Consider the following 15,123-nt stretch of genomic DNA (forward strand, 5'->3'; position numbering starts at 1 on the left):
GATTTCGTGCAGGAGTCAAGATCAGTTTCCCTGCCTTCTGGTTTCCAATGGGCATACTAAAGGCTGACTGATCCTCGGGTACACAGCTATATGGGTATTTGCCTCAGAACAATTCTGGTCTTTCGCACTTGTTCCTTGCTCAGTACTTCCCACCTGAGTTTCTGCTCGAGGTTTGTTTTTGTTTTCTCTGGGGGTGGTGGATGGGTACTTGAAGGGTTGGAGATTTCCTTACTCCAAATCTAGTAGTGCACTGACAACTAGATTTAACCATGATCTAGCTATTTTAAAGCACATGGATCCTCTGAGATAGTGTGTTAAGTGAAAGCATAAGATAATTATTTTTAATTTCTTGTTGTAAGAGTTCAGGTGATATAATCAGAATCATATAAAACTGTTCACTCTCCCTCTGAGGACATGTTGGAAATGCCATCCGATTATGTCGCTCCTACCGAATCACTTCCTTCTCTGGCTCTTCCGGGATTCACTGTCTACAGTATCCAGTTTAAGTATTAATTACACACAATAGTTTATCATTCTCAGTCTGCTCTGAGTAAGTACGTGCCTTCTCTAGGTTCTCCAAAGACAGAAAGCACTGACTTTGTCTGTCTTCTATTCTGCCAGGACCCCAAGCATAAAAGGTCCTTGACCAAAAAATAACTGTTGGTAATTTCACCATGTAAAAAAAAAAAAAAAAAAAAAAAAATTCATTCAACTGAATTAAAAACAGAATTCTTGAAAACAAGCACAAGGGAGATACAATTACAGATCCTCTCTTTTCCAAAATAATTCATCCATTTATTACAAGTAAAATCAATGATGAGAAATAGAAATACCCAACACCCTTCTTAAAACTACAATTTTAAGCTGGTCACAGCAAAACTTCCTGGAGGAAGTGGGAGGGGAAATGCTATCACCACTGCCTTGAGGGAAAATGAAACTTGTGATTTTGCATATAATAAATTGCATTTGTTTCTGTATGAGTCTCCCTCTCTATCACATTCTTAAACAAGAGACGGGAACCAGAAATATATTTCCTCCTCCAGATTTCGAAACCAAAACAGACCTCATGATACAAGCACCATCCCTTAGTGAATAAAATTACAAAGAGTCTAGCGACTCAGGACCAATTTGTAATCAGAGCATCAAGCCATACTGTACGAAAATGTCAGTTCTGGCGCAGCCTTGATGAGCTAAGATTGAACGCGTGGGCCAGTTTATCATATTATCCCGACTGCCCTCTTTTAAAGCTGGCAGGTCCAATTCAGGTACAGAAAGGATTTCGGTCTGAGGGATTTGCATCTGAAAAAGAACCCCCCAAGCTGATAGTGTTTTTCCTTGCTATTTTATTTTCTTAACAGAAATAAATGCACAGAAAACATCCAACATGAGTATTTTCTCAAAATCAGTAGTCCTGTTCTACACGGTTCTGCAACACGCTTCACTAGGATGTGTAAAAATAAAGATCTTGTTAAGAGTTAACTTTTGCTGTTAAAAATATGTGTCCTTCAATAACAATATATTAAGACATTTCAAGCATTTTGATACAGTCGCCGTATCTCTCCCTCTCTCTCTGAGCTGGTGGAGACAAGCACACCAAAAGCTTCATTAAGGTAGCGTGAGGAGGGATTAACTCTCTGAGCTGTTTGGTTTCATTCCGTTTCATTCAAAACAAGGGATCTTAAAACCGACAAAAACTTACAACTTGGAAGACAAAGTAAAATTTCCTCCCTGCTTTGGCTGGTGTGGACATTCCCAGCTGACCGTTTGAAAGCAGCATCCTTCACAACTGTCCCTGAGTTCTCTGCCCATCCGGAGGTAGCTGCCCCAGGCCCCTGCTCTGTCTTCACACTAGCCAAACCCATGAGCTCACTCAGTCATTCATTTGTTCGAGTGTGTATTCCTTCAATGAACAACTGTTTGCTGGCTACAATTCTGTTTCCTTCAAACGCACCAGGATTCTAGGCAACAGAGTTTCACTGAAAAATCCTGAACTCTATATATTTACATAAAGGAAAATCAATTTTGTTGTAACTGAGAAACAGCCAGCGAGCCTTCTTCAAACCTGCTACAGAGCTGTAGGTGGGGCAGTTTCGATGGAACATCGCATTTCTTCCACAGACCGTATGTTGGCCTCAAGCATCTCTTTCCTAGGACAACATGAACTACTATCATCTCTGCTTCCAGCACCACTCGCTTTCTTGCTGGTTCTCCTTAGTGAAACTCACAGTCCCTCCTCAGGGCCTGTGTCCTCGCTCTCCCATCTGCATGGAATGTTCTTTGAGCAGCTATCTCCTAGAGAGCATCTGGCCTGTGTTTCAGTAACACACAATTGTTTATCTTTTCCAACCTGTGTTGATTAAGTAAATGCTGTCTACAGAATCATCAAGGACAGGAAATATTGTCTTTATTTATCTCCTATCTTCCCAGGACCCCAGAGACAAAAGATCCTCAACGAATAAATGTTCATAGTTTCATGGTATGAGAAAAGTTCACACAGTAGTAAAAACTCGTTTCTTAAAAACATGCACAAACTCAATTCAATTCAGTGGGACCTTCTCTGGTCCCGCTTCTCTCTCTCCCCCTCTCTCTCATTCTCTCTCTCTCTCTCTCTCTCTCACACACACACACACACACACAGAGGCAGGTTCACGCCAGAGTTTAGGCCCTTAGTCACGACACTTTAGCAACAGCTAAACAAATCCCAGCACATTCCTATAAGGACACATTATGCAGCTCAGAAAAATAAAGACGTGGCTCAATATAAACTTACATTAACATTTCCCAAGATGTGCCACTTAAATTTTATAAGTAAAGTATGCTGTATGCTGTCATTCACATGAAAGAGGAAAAATACATGCATGTGGTCCCCCTATGTGGTAAGGAAAATGCAGAACACCCTGGAAACATGGTTGTACCAGGAAAGAGGGAACTGGGGCTCAGGATCAGAAATGGAAGAATGCTTCATTTTCACCCATTGGTACTGGTTAGCGTTTTCTCATTCACACATAGTATTAAATTAAAACTTGACACCTTTTAAAAATTCTGCCCCCAGTCCCAGTACTCCTCAGAGTTTCCAGAAAGAGTTCTTTGTACAACAAGTATGGCAAAGCCAGACTGTCTCAAGATTCTGGTATTAATGCCTTTAAACCTAAGAGTAACGCCCTCTGAGCTGAGAAAGGGGGCATGGCCCAGAGAGACAGGTGTAGAGAGAAAGGACATCCTAGTGGGCATCAATACTTCTTCCATCCTCCAGTATCTTAATCTTAATCACACCATCAGTGCATCTGTGAGATCCACAGAGGAGCCACAGGGCCCTCACCACCATGCCTGCGACTCCACAGACCATTTAAACCACAAACACCCACCACCAAACTCAGGCATCACAAATCAAGGGTCACTCAAATCTCCCAAAAAAATCTCTACGTGAAGAGAGTGAAAGTCAAGGCCAAGTCAAAAGGCAGATATTATGAGCAATCAATGACAACAATCTGCTACTGGATTGAAGCTAAGTAACAGCCCAGTGTCCACAATCAAAGATGCTTTTACTCAGAGGTGGGAGTGGACACTGGGAGCCTGGGTCTAACACTGGCTCTGCACTAGCTTGCCATGGTACCTTGGACCAGGGAAAATGGCTTTACCTCCCCAGGCCTCACTTTCTCCACCTCTAAAAATCTACATTTGCCGATTAGGTAAGTATTTTTCAAATTGTGGGTTTCATGCCATTAGAGTCATGAAACCAATTCTGTGGGTCATGGCATAATTTTTTTAAAAATTAACTAGAATAGAATGGAAAGCATCAGAGTATATCACCCATAGTAAGGGTAAATATTATTTTTTGAAACTTTTGTTTCACTTATATTTGTGAGTATGGTGTGTCTGTACATGGATATGTGTACAGTAACAGAATAAAATAAGAAATATCAGAAAATAAACATAGTAAAGGTGTGTTATTTTAAACCTTTGCATCAGTTGTGTGTGGATACATACTAGATAAGCATGTAAAATATGTTTCTTGATGTACATGACAGTCATTTGAAAGCCACAGGACAAGAGAGATACTCTCTAAGCTCCTTTCAAGCCGGGGATTTTCTAAGTCAACTGGAGACAGTATTACCTAGTGAAGTTCGAAAATAAGAAAAGTCTGGGTTCAAAGCCCTGCTCTGCACTGTCAGCAGTGAAGATCTGGTGCACATTAACCTTTCAAACTTCAGCTTCCTTAGCTTTCTGAAGATCCTACTTAGAGACTTGGGTGTCTGGGAATAGGGGAAAGAAAGATCACTTTCCCTTCTGCCCCTTTTGTGCTGCTGTTCCCCAATATTTTCCTGCTCAGACTGCCACTTTTTTTTCTTACTATTCTAGTTGTATCCTGCACCAACTTTTCAGCATATTTGTCATCTCTACGGTAATATCATGATTCCTGTACCCATGACTACGACCATTGGGCTACTGGACACAGAAATGAGAAAAAACATGGAAGGAACTTAGGACCATGTCAATACATAGTATGACCTCAATACAAGGCAATAGTGACAATGGAAGCAGATGTCCTAGTAACAGGTGGTGGTGGTGGTGATGGTAGTATTTATCCTCAATGCCTATCAAAATGCTTCGGGTAAGGTCAGACACACGGATGAGATAATAGGTCTAAACAGCTAATGTAGCTAAATGACATCCTACTCAGAAAGTTTCACAGTTTAATAGAGGACCACAGAAAATTCCAAATTATCTGAAGCCCAAAGGAATTACTCTTTAATGGAGGGATTTTAGGAACCCGGACGAGGTCGGAAAAGAAACAATTCATTCTGGGGTACAAAGAAAGAGGTCTCTCCTTAGCATCCAGCCCTTGAAGACCAAATCAGAAATAGCACCAATAATTTCAGACTGATGATGGTTGAGAGGAAAGAGAATTCTTAACTGGGCCTGCTCTCCTTGAATAATCACAATTTTGTTACTTTGGGTTGGTCTGGGAAGCATCTGGGGATGCTGGGAATGTGCTATGTTGAGATATTTCTGCTGCCTTGTCAGCACTGATTATAATGTTTCCAGAAGATCACCCACAATATATCGCACCAATGATCTGTGTCATACTGTCTCCATAATACTGACACCATGCGATAAAGATCAGCGTGTTAATGATGTCAGAGTACTCTGCACACGTTCTGTGCCCGAGGAGGTATTTAGGCTGGTCCATTTAGTCAGACACCAAAGCACCCCAGAGGGAGAGAGAAGGGGCCCAAGGTGACTATGTCCCATCTAAAGAAAGAGTGTCAAGAAGAAAAGGGAGGCTGATCTGAACCACTACTTTGCCAACAACCCTCAGGCAGGGGCTTGGCAATGCACGTCCATATATCCTTAAATCTCCCGAAATATCACAAGTGAACATCCAAGGAAGATCCCTGTCAAGCCACGTTTCCTTGTTTGAAAAGGAGACTGGGAATCCCAGAAGCCCATATGACCTTGCCAACATAGGACCTGCTAACATGCTCGCTTACAAGCTTCTCTGAAACGTGGGGTCTGCCCTAGCAGCACACCACGTCAGTCCTGCTTCCTTCCTTTTCAGCATGGGCTTTATCTTAGAATTTTGCAAAGACCAGGCTGTGTCCATGCAGGAAGCCTTGCAAGCGTGCCTTCAAAGCAAACGAGCAGCCTACCACAGCTGTGCTAACCGCTCTCCCCTGCGCAGGAAGACTCCTGGGCTTAGCAGCTAGAAAACTCGGGCTCTCACGATGGCTCAGGCACTTTGCTGGATGATATCGTAAAACTCCCTTTCCTTCTCTGGGCCTCAGTCTTCTCTTCTGTCCAACAAGCTGGTAGAACTAGATTATCTCTAACTTTGGTTCTATCTCTGGAAGTCCATAAATTTTTTAAGACTTTTGGGCTGAGAGACAAAAGTGTCTTTCTGAGCAACGAATTAAATGTACAGATAAAATCACATTAACTTATAAGTCAGAATGTCCCTTCTAATGACATCTTAAGCAGCATTCCAATGGAACTCGCCCAAAGCTAAAACGTAGTTAATCAGCAACTACTGATCCCATTACACTCCTCAATTCCAATGATTGGATGCTTGTCGTTTAGAGTTAAGGACAAACGGCCACTTTTTCTGGACCACCAAGAATTAGCTCGAAGTTTCAATTGGTCATTCAAGAGTATTTTGTAAACCTAATTTAAATGTCAAAAAAAAAGAGTATTTTGTAAGTTTTCTATTATGTCATGCGTTGTCCTGCCACTGCAGAGACAACTTCAATTAAGACCAGACTGCTGATCTCAAGAAGTTTATATACAGACTAAGTAGCATATAGAGAGAAGTACATAGACACGTATACTATTGTTTAAGTAGAGGAACACATTATAAAGACTTCTAACCCAGCCCTTGAGGGGTCTAAGGAGATTTTCCCAAAGAAGCAAGATCGATGCTGAGATCTTGAAAACAAGTAGAAGTTAACCAAGCAAAGCCTGCTGGGAACTTTTTTTTTTTTTTTTAAGATTTTATTAATTTATTTGAGAGAGAGAAAGAGAAGGAACAGGGGGAAAGGCAGAGGGAGAAGGAGAAGCAGGCCTCCCACTGAGCAGACAGCCCGATGCAGGGCTTGATCCCCAGACCCCAGGATCATGACCTGAGCCAAAGGCAGACGCTTAACTGACTGAGCCACCCAGGCACCCACACCTGGGAACTCTTAACCAATCCATGAAACTCTCACCAATTGCTGGACAAGCAAAAGCAAATTGTTGGAGGTGACTAACAACCTAAAAATTATCCCCCCCCAAATTCAAAAGATCCCCACCTAGAATTGTTCTATTTAATGTTCTATGAAGTGGGTTTAATAAAAACACAAACCAGAATATGTCACATATGCAACACGGTTTCTTAATGTGTAAGAAAGGAACAGGGACCCAAACCAATGCCACAGTAAGAGTGCGTGGAAGTTTAAAAGGACAGATGTGGATTTCAAGTCTCACCCTGTTCCTTAGGATCTGGGTGACAGGGGCAAGCCCCTTAACCTCTGTGTTGTCAGTTTCATCCTCTGTTAAATGGAGCCTGGCACAGGACAAATGTCGAACAAATACTAGCTAATAGATGAGTCCTTACCACGTGCCAGATGCTGTGCTCAGCACTTAGGTCACTGATGAAGGTAAGCCCTGGCAGCATACCCAGGAGGGGCATCCTGTTATTGCCTTCAACATCCAGGTGAAGAGATGGAGGCTTGGAGAAGCTCAATCAGCAGACCCAGGTTATAACAGCTAGCAAGGCTAAGGTAAGCCCTGATCCCCTAGCAGTCTGCATTCGAAGCCGGAGTCTTAACCACTATCAGTGTTTCTTTCTACCTTCTACTTCACTGCCAGCTATGCCAGAAAAGGAGCTTTTCACCGCGGCAATGGCAAAACATTCCCAGTGTATCAGAAATGCAGACATTGTAAATGGAGTTAGTTATTCCTTGGTTTGTGTGCTATTCCGAACGGCTGTCATTATTTAAAACACATGTTATCAGACAATCGCTTATCAAAGCCACCTGAGGCTCAATTACCATCCTTGAATAAGAGGTCAGGATTAAAAGCATTGGATTCAGAACATAAATCTGGATCTGAAAAGGGAAAGATGACAAAACAGTTTGCTGGACAAGATGTCTGGCACCTTTGGCCACTTTTCAATGAAAGAGAAGGGAAAAGATGTTGAGGTCACCGAGAAAACAATTTAAGTGGGCCAGAAAGAGAGTGTGTGTGATGGCTCCTTTTTACCTGCAGGAGACACGGCCATAGTCTGAGGGAGTCAGAGGTGTAATAACGAAGAGGAGGAAGGGGTTTTTCCTACACTGCAGCTAGCTCCACTGAATTGGGAGACAGAGCTTGACGCTTTTGACACAGCAGCACATTGGCCTGGCTCATGGTGTCATTTTGTGTCAAGTATGAGTACAAATACCGTCACTGATGCATTGAAGGAGCATTTGATGCTTCCTTAAATGGCTTCCAACTTGGCACAGGAAAAAACCGAGTATCACAGACATCAATGTGATTGCTATACCTCTCCAAGAGCTTTCAAAGTTGCCTCTGGGTTGGCCAGCTTGCTTCCTTACCGGTGGAACATTAGCAAGAGCTCCAGAACACGTAGAGCATATGAGACTTTCTGTGTGTTTGTTTGGCTGGAAGCAGGAAGGACTGGGAGTGCCCTTGAAGCTGTTTGAAAGGGACCTACATCAGAATCCAGGAGCTAGGATGGGGGTGAACGGTAATGCACAGATGCAGACTTGAGGCATAGACAAAAATGGGCTCTTTGCCCCCGAGGTTTGGATTTGAGAAGCCTCTAGTGGGGTCCAGAAACTTGTGTTCCAACTGAGATGCTAATGTGACCTTGATGATCAGCCAGCTGCAATCCACACTGATCTGACGGGGACAAGGCTGGACTGAGATTCAAGCTATCAGGGTGCTGGCCCCAGTTCGGCACCTGCTGGATATGGGATCTCTGACAAGTCACTTCTTTGTTTTCAGCCACCTCTCCTTATCCTCCATTGATAAAGAGGGAGAGAGTCCTCGGGAAAGATCTCCAAGGATCTTTGGCTCCATCGGTCTCGAAGGGAATGGAGCCACCATGGTGCATAAGTAGGACCTTACACTCGAGTCCCCAAACCCGGGTTCCAACTTCAGCACAGCTACTTTCCAGTTGCTGGACCCCAGCCAACTAATACACTTTCTCTGGGACAAGAATATATATTAATAATATTATAATAAATATATTTATAACAAGTATTCTAATTCTGATAATTAATAGATCTATCATTTCTAAGTCTCCATTTCCTCAACTATAAAATCCTGACGATAAAAACAGTGCCTACGACAGAGCTTTTTGTGATGAAATAGTTTTTGTGTTAAACAGGCAGTGTCTAAAGAGTGCCCAGGATGGTGCCCTGCCGGGTGCTCAATACCTGTTAGTTGTGGATAGCCCTGACAAGGTCAACCAGAAGAGCGTTCCGCTGTCCCCTGGAGCTGCTGTGATTAATGAGGTTGGTGGAAAGGTAACCCTGGCTGAGCAATCCTTGGGCTTGTCCTTTTAGCAAGAGAAATTCACAAGAAATGAGCTTTTTTTGGAAAGGGTGGGCTACTGGAGGGCGGCATGAAGCTACGCCTCTTAGGAGGAAATGTAGGAACAAATGAGAGAAGGGCATTATACAGTCTACGCCATGTTCATGAAAGCGCGGTTCGAGGGTGACCTGCTGTAGGAGGGACTGGGTGGTCATTAAAGTAGCACCTTCTTGTCCCTGCTGGATCAGACTCCCAAGGGAGTGGGTCCAGTAATTGGTTTTTCTCAGAAGCTATGCAGGAGATTCTTCCATAAACAGGGGTTAGAGAATCACTGCAAATACAGTTAATGAAACAACCCTCCCTCCAATTCTCCAGTCCTGTGTTTACCCAGGAAAGAAAGAAGGAATAAATAAATAAATAAATAAATAAACAAACAGGGAAGGCAAATAAACTCGTGCATCTGTGCATTTACCAAGAATCTAAACTTCTTACATTCTTGTCATATCCAGTGCAGCTGGGTTCCAAGCCAGTGTCCAATTTCTGCATAATTCACGACTCCCCAGAGAAACAAACGCTAGCAAAGGGCTACTTAAGGATGTGGATTATGTCAACTTCCTTAGAATGGCAGCGTGGTTTATAAAAATTAAATACAACAAGGGAGTGCCTCCCCACTTCCTCTGCCCGTTCTGTTCTCCCACCCTTTCTTTTCTGCTACCCTGGGTCCCATTCCTTTCCCCTGATGCTTTCCGTTCTCATGCTCTTTTCTTCAGATTTATTTTCTTTCTTCCTTCTTTCCATTCCTCTCTATTTTTGCCCCCTCTACCCTATAGCTTTCTTTCTTTTGTCTCTTTCTCTCTCCTTTTGCCTCTGTGTATATGTGTGTCTCTCTCGGATTCCCCTCTTGTTCTGCCTCTGTGTCTCTGTCTTTCTATCAAACACCATACCTCACTGCTCATTCCTCCTCTTGACCCCCAGCTCCTGGCTCCCCTCTCAACAAGGAGCCTCCAGGGGGCACACTTCTGGCTAGGGAAGCCCGTGCGCCCTGCTAAATCAGCCAGCGCCCTCTACAAGCGACTCGGTCTACTTCTAAGTTCTTGGAAATCTGCTGCCAGAGACCCCCAGTGAGGAGGGTCTCTCCTGGTAAGGGAAATGAAATCCCCCCTGGGAAGATGCAGCGGGATTACGGAGTAGAAGCTCTAGTACCCAGAGCTTCCCCTGGACGGGAAGCCGCCAGCCAACCCTAGCTAGCGGTGGAGGGTTCATTTGCAAGATAGGAGAGGCTCCGTCCACCAAGAGCCGGCAGTGGAGCGGCGGCGACAAGGGGCTGTTGGGAAAGCTTCAGCACGTTAAAATGTCCATCAGTCTTCTCAAAGCCTATTAACCTCCTCAAAAGACGAAATCTAAGTAAAAACCGAGCATCCGCGTTGCATGTAGCTTCCAGACAACTCTTTCTTGCCCTCCACCCCTCCCCCAGGCGGCTCCTCCGTCTACCGACCCCGATCCATCTCTAGGTACCTCCTTTATAGACATACCAGAGCTTCCACCATGAACAGGGATAACCTTCCAGATCTACAGTCTGGCAAACTGAGGGGCAGAGAAGCTCCACAGCAGGCTTGGGAAGACGTTCCTTTGGAGCGCCACCGCCATCAGGACTCAGAGTAATTTGCACACTGGACAACACCAAAGGATGGCGAGTTCCGAAGAAACTTTTTCAAAGGTGAGCCACAGCCTCTCCCAATTCGAATCACTGTGGGCAGGTGCAGAAAACTTTGTCTCTCTCTAGCTTCTCTCAGGGCAGCTCTCAAACTCGATCTGTCCGCACACTCCTCCGGGCACACCACCTACACACCCCCTTTCTACCCACCTGGAGCCCTCTCTCCGAGTCTTAGGATGAAAGTGCAGGAGGCAGGTAAAGGATAAACTCAGGCCGCGGCTCCTAATGCTCCCGCAACTCCCCCTCCCCTTAGTGGAGTAGAGAGGAGCAAAATGCTGGGGTTTGGCTCGCTGCCCAGCCCAGGGAGCTGGAATACCCGCCACCAGGGACCGAGAAAGGCAGGGGCTCGCGTCCGAGGACCAGCCAAGTCCACGTCGCCCCGGCTGAATGGACCCTCAGTTGCCTGCAAGTTGAAACCTCAGTCAGGCACACAATGAGGCCGCTGTTTTCCGACAGGAGGCATTTGGATGCCTCACACACTCAGCCCAAATCAGGCCTGAGAGCAGAGCGCATTTCCTTACCCATGTTCAGATGCACCCCTAGATGCGGTTCAGTTGCCGTCCCCTTCCCCTGTGCCTGGCCACGGGAAGCCCGTGCAGGCCACCTGTTGGACTCTGTCCGGCCACCCTAGATCTTGCGCCCACAAACCCTCACCGAGGCTCGGGGCATCCAGGGTACCCAATTCATCAGCAACAGAAACATTGCACTTGCGTCTCCTCCTCTGGCTACCTTTCCTGCTCCCAATCACACACATACACAGTTCCTTAATATCCCAGCAGTCACTACTCTTTAATGAAGCGCGCTTAGCCTCCCCTAGGAGCCCGGGCTGCCCGTGATCTCCGAGCGCGCCCAGGCGGCAGTGGATCTCCAAGCGCTTAGCTGGGTGTCTGCTTAATGCGCGGGCGGCAGAAAAGCCCCAAATGGCACACTGGTGGAGAACAGTCAGTGGCCTGCAATAGGGAGCCCCCTTTCTCCTATGGAAGCGGAAGGGGTCTCCTTCCTTGGTTCAGACGTGAAGGCAGTCGGGGAAACCCCGAAGGCAATCGGATTGGGGGAACCAATGTTGCGTTTCTCTGCCAAATCCCAGGATAGGTGCAAAGGGGTTCAACTTCCTAGCGTCTCCCTGACATCCCCGCAAGCAACTAGCTGGGGGAAAGGTTCGCCGCCACGAACGGGCTACTCACCCCTGGGTATGAACGCTGCCCCCGGAGGGGACCCCAGCAGACTGGCGCGCGTGGAATCCGTGAAGCGCCTGGGTGTCTCGCTCGTCTCCCGGGCCACGCGGCTAAGGCTACGCGCTCCAAGCGGGGCAGCCGAGGGCAGTCGATCCCATGGGTGGCGAGTTGGCAGAGGGCGCGCCGCCCGGCTGGGGGCGCATCGCTCCCAGGGCTGGCGCAGGCTGCAGTGGGGAGAGGGGCTCCCGGGGAAGTTGGCGGCGCTGGGGGTGGACTTCGGACTTCGCGCTCGCTTCGGCTCGAGCGGCCGGGCGCGTCCTCTGGGATAGGGGACTCGCCGGTGGAATGGGGGCCGGCGTGGGCCGAGAGGCTGCAGGAAGCCTCCGCTGGCCGCCGCCTAGAAGGAGCACAGCGGCATCGCGCTGCCCGGAGCCCCCAGCAGCGGCTGGAGCGGAGAGCGAGCGAAAGAGCCGGGCTGCCTTCTCCCGGCTTCGGGCGCCCCTTGCTCAGAGCCCGGCTCGCCCCAGCCCGCCGCGCCCCTCCTCCTGTCGGAGTCCTCCTCCCCTCCGCTGTTTCACCCGCTCGCAGGGCTCGCGGGGCTGGGCTTGGGCCAGACGCTGAGCGGAAGGCGACCGCAGAGCCCGCAGCATGGAGGGCGATCTCGCCGGCTCGGGCTCGGGCTCGGGCTCGGGCTCGGGCTCGGGCTCAGGCTTGGGCTCCGGCAGCGGCAGCAGCGGCCGCCGCCTCCCGCGCGCCCACGTGCCGGAGCCCGGGTGTGCGCGCTCCGGCCGGCCGGCCTGGAGGGAGGGAGCTAGGGCGAGCGGCGGGTGGGGGTGGCGGGGAGAGCCTGCACACCCGCGCTGCCGAGGAGGGGAAGCCGCCGAGAGGCTTCCTAGGGCGCAGGGCTCCTCGTCTGCAGCTCCGGGAAGACTGGTGTGCAAGGCTCCCCCAGCTCCCCCCTCCCTTTGCAGAACGGAGGGAGCCTGAGCGAAACCCGGGGCGTGGGGGTTGGGGGGCGCTCCACTCCGCAGGATCAGCAGGGAGCCGCGGCCGAAGGCGGCTACGTGTCTCCACCAAAGGGACAGGTTCCAAGTATCCTTGAACCCCCCCTCACCTCTCCCAGGCGAAGAATGGGGTCCGGAAACACCGAGTGAGGGAATATGCGGGTTCCCAGCGAGACCTTGTTCCGGCTTGCCCCGCCTTCCTCCCAGAGTAAGCACTTTTCCCGTTAACCAACAGACTCTAAGGGGCTCCTCCTTCCAGGGAGAAAGGAGTTGTCTTGCAAAACACGGGCCTGACAACCTCCAATCAAGTGACAAATAATTACTGAGCACTCACTTTGAGGGATGCCCGGCAGTGTCCTGAATCCTAGGGCCCTCCTCGTTGCAAGTTGTGTTCTCTGCTCTGCGCGCCCTTAGGCAGGCCCTCCCTGGGCCTCCTGGCTCCAACCGTAAAATGAGGCTCCCTCCTGATAGGAGTAAGGAAGACAAAACAAATACATGTGAGAATTTTTAAATTAGAAGACACTTCAAAAGATGGGTAATAAATAATTCGATATTAAGAAGAAACATTACTTTTTTAAAAAAGTTACAGAGTAGGAACTGAGATCTCGAGGGAAACAACTAGCAAAATGTGCCTATTACTGGGTTTGTGCACAATCACTCAGAGATCTTTGTCTCCAATCTTCTCATTATTTTAAAGGAAGCATTGAGGCTCAGAAAAGACTAATGGCTTGTCCAAGGTCACACATATTCAATTTGGTTAGGCACACCCATTTTGGTTAGCCCTGGTCTTCTACTACCAGACCTGTGCTTTCTCTGCCACACACCAGGACACAAAAACTACTCAGCAGGATTGTGATGAGACATCAGCAAGAGGGGAGACATTCCTTTCCTCTGAGGTTTCTGAAGGGGGGGGGGCGGCTTCATGAAAGAGATGGGACCTAAGCAAAATCCTAAAGAATAGGCAGGATTCAGATATCTGGAAAAGCAAGATCATGCACACAGAGGGACAGAGGTCACAAAGAGAGACGTGGAAGGGCGTGTTACAAGAGCAGAGAGCTTGCCTAGGTGACGGGGAGCCACTGAAGGGTTTTAAGCAGTAAAAGAAAATAGTGAAAGCTTTGTTTTAGGATGATCAATATGTCCCTGTACAAAATGGATTAAAAGGGGAAGAGATGAGGGAGGGGGGAGGACAGAGGGAGGGAAGAAAGGAAAGGAATTGCAGGCAGAGAAAACCATTAGGAGGTCAAAGCAGCTATCCGGATGCAAGTGATGGAAGCCTGATGAAATGTGGTGGCAGGTAAAGCCGAAATCAATGAAACTCTTGCCAACCCTGTTCTTTTAAGCCTGCCTTATAGGAAGTACTCTGCTGTTAATTGCAGGGGACACTGTATGGAAAGGCACATGTGTTTGAGATACGAGGGAAAATTGGGGGCCAACCCTCAGGGACTGCAGTGGAGCTTTTCACAGTAACTGATCTGAAGTTAATATGGTCCCTTGGTTTCAAACATTCAACACCTGGGAGCTGGAGAGCAACAGCCTTTGGAGAAGAAGGGGTTCAATTAGGATTTCTTTTTTTTTTTTTTAAAGATTTTATTTATTTATTTGACAGAGAGAGAGACAGCCAGTAAGAGAGGGAACACAAGCAGGGGGAGTGAGAGAGGAAGAAGCAGGCTCCCAGCAGAGGAGCCTGATGTGGGACTCAATCCCAGGACCCTGGGATCACGCCCTGGGCCAAAGGCAGATGCTTAATGACTGAGCCACCCAGGCGCCCTAGGATTTCTATCAATCAACCAAAACCAAAAAACCAGAAAGGGAAGGGGAAATCCTGTTTCCTTCCATTCCTAGGAGACTCTTGAAGTCACAAATGAATGGCTTTAGGGGCTTTCTCATGTTCTCCCAATGGAAATAGTTTTTCTCTATGTAGCACTCCAACTCCGTCCAGGGACCAGCACCAACAACATCACAGGCCTGCCAGATGCAGACTCTGAGCCTGGGCCCTATACCAACTGAGTCAGAATTTCTGCCTGAAGGAGATTCCTAGCTGATTCATATGCATATTTAGTTAGAGACACAATTCTCTATCTGTTCCCCTCCTAAGCTAGTGTTCTTCAAACTTTCGAGCGTGTTGCATAGCTTTTTTATTTAAAAAAGCCATATATTACACACTACCTATACACACACATGACTTCCTTATAATTTAAATAAAAGTTTCACA

At 47.4% G+C, this 15,123-nt stretch overlaps 1 protein-coding gene across 1 annotated transcript in view; it reads right to left on the reverse strand.

Annotated features, from left to right (window-relative positions):
- SGCD (sarcoglycan delta) overlaps nt 1-12,237 on the reverse strand; it is a 904,357-nt gene extending 892,120 nt beyond the window's left edge. The window contains exon 1 of the mRNA XM_045791978.2: nt 11,914-12,237. The gene's annotated coding sequence lies outside the window, so the exon portion shown is untranslated. The remainder of the gene's footprint in view (nt 1-11,913) is intronic.
- Between the last annotated feature and the right edge of the window lie 2,886 nt (nt 12,238-15,123).

Source organism: Ursus americanus, chromosome 15 (assembly GCF_024610735.1).
Source record: "Ursus americanus isolate L20-20 chromosome 15, mUrsAme1.1.p, whole genome shotgun sequence".
Taxonomy (NCBI): Eukaryota; Metazoa; Chordata; class Mammalia; order Carnivora; family Ursidae; genus Ursus; species Ursus americanus.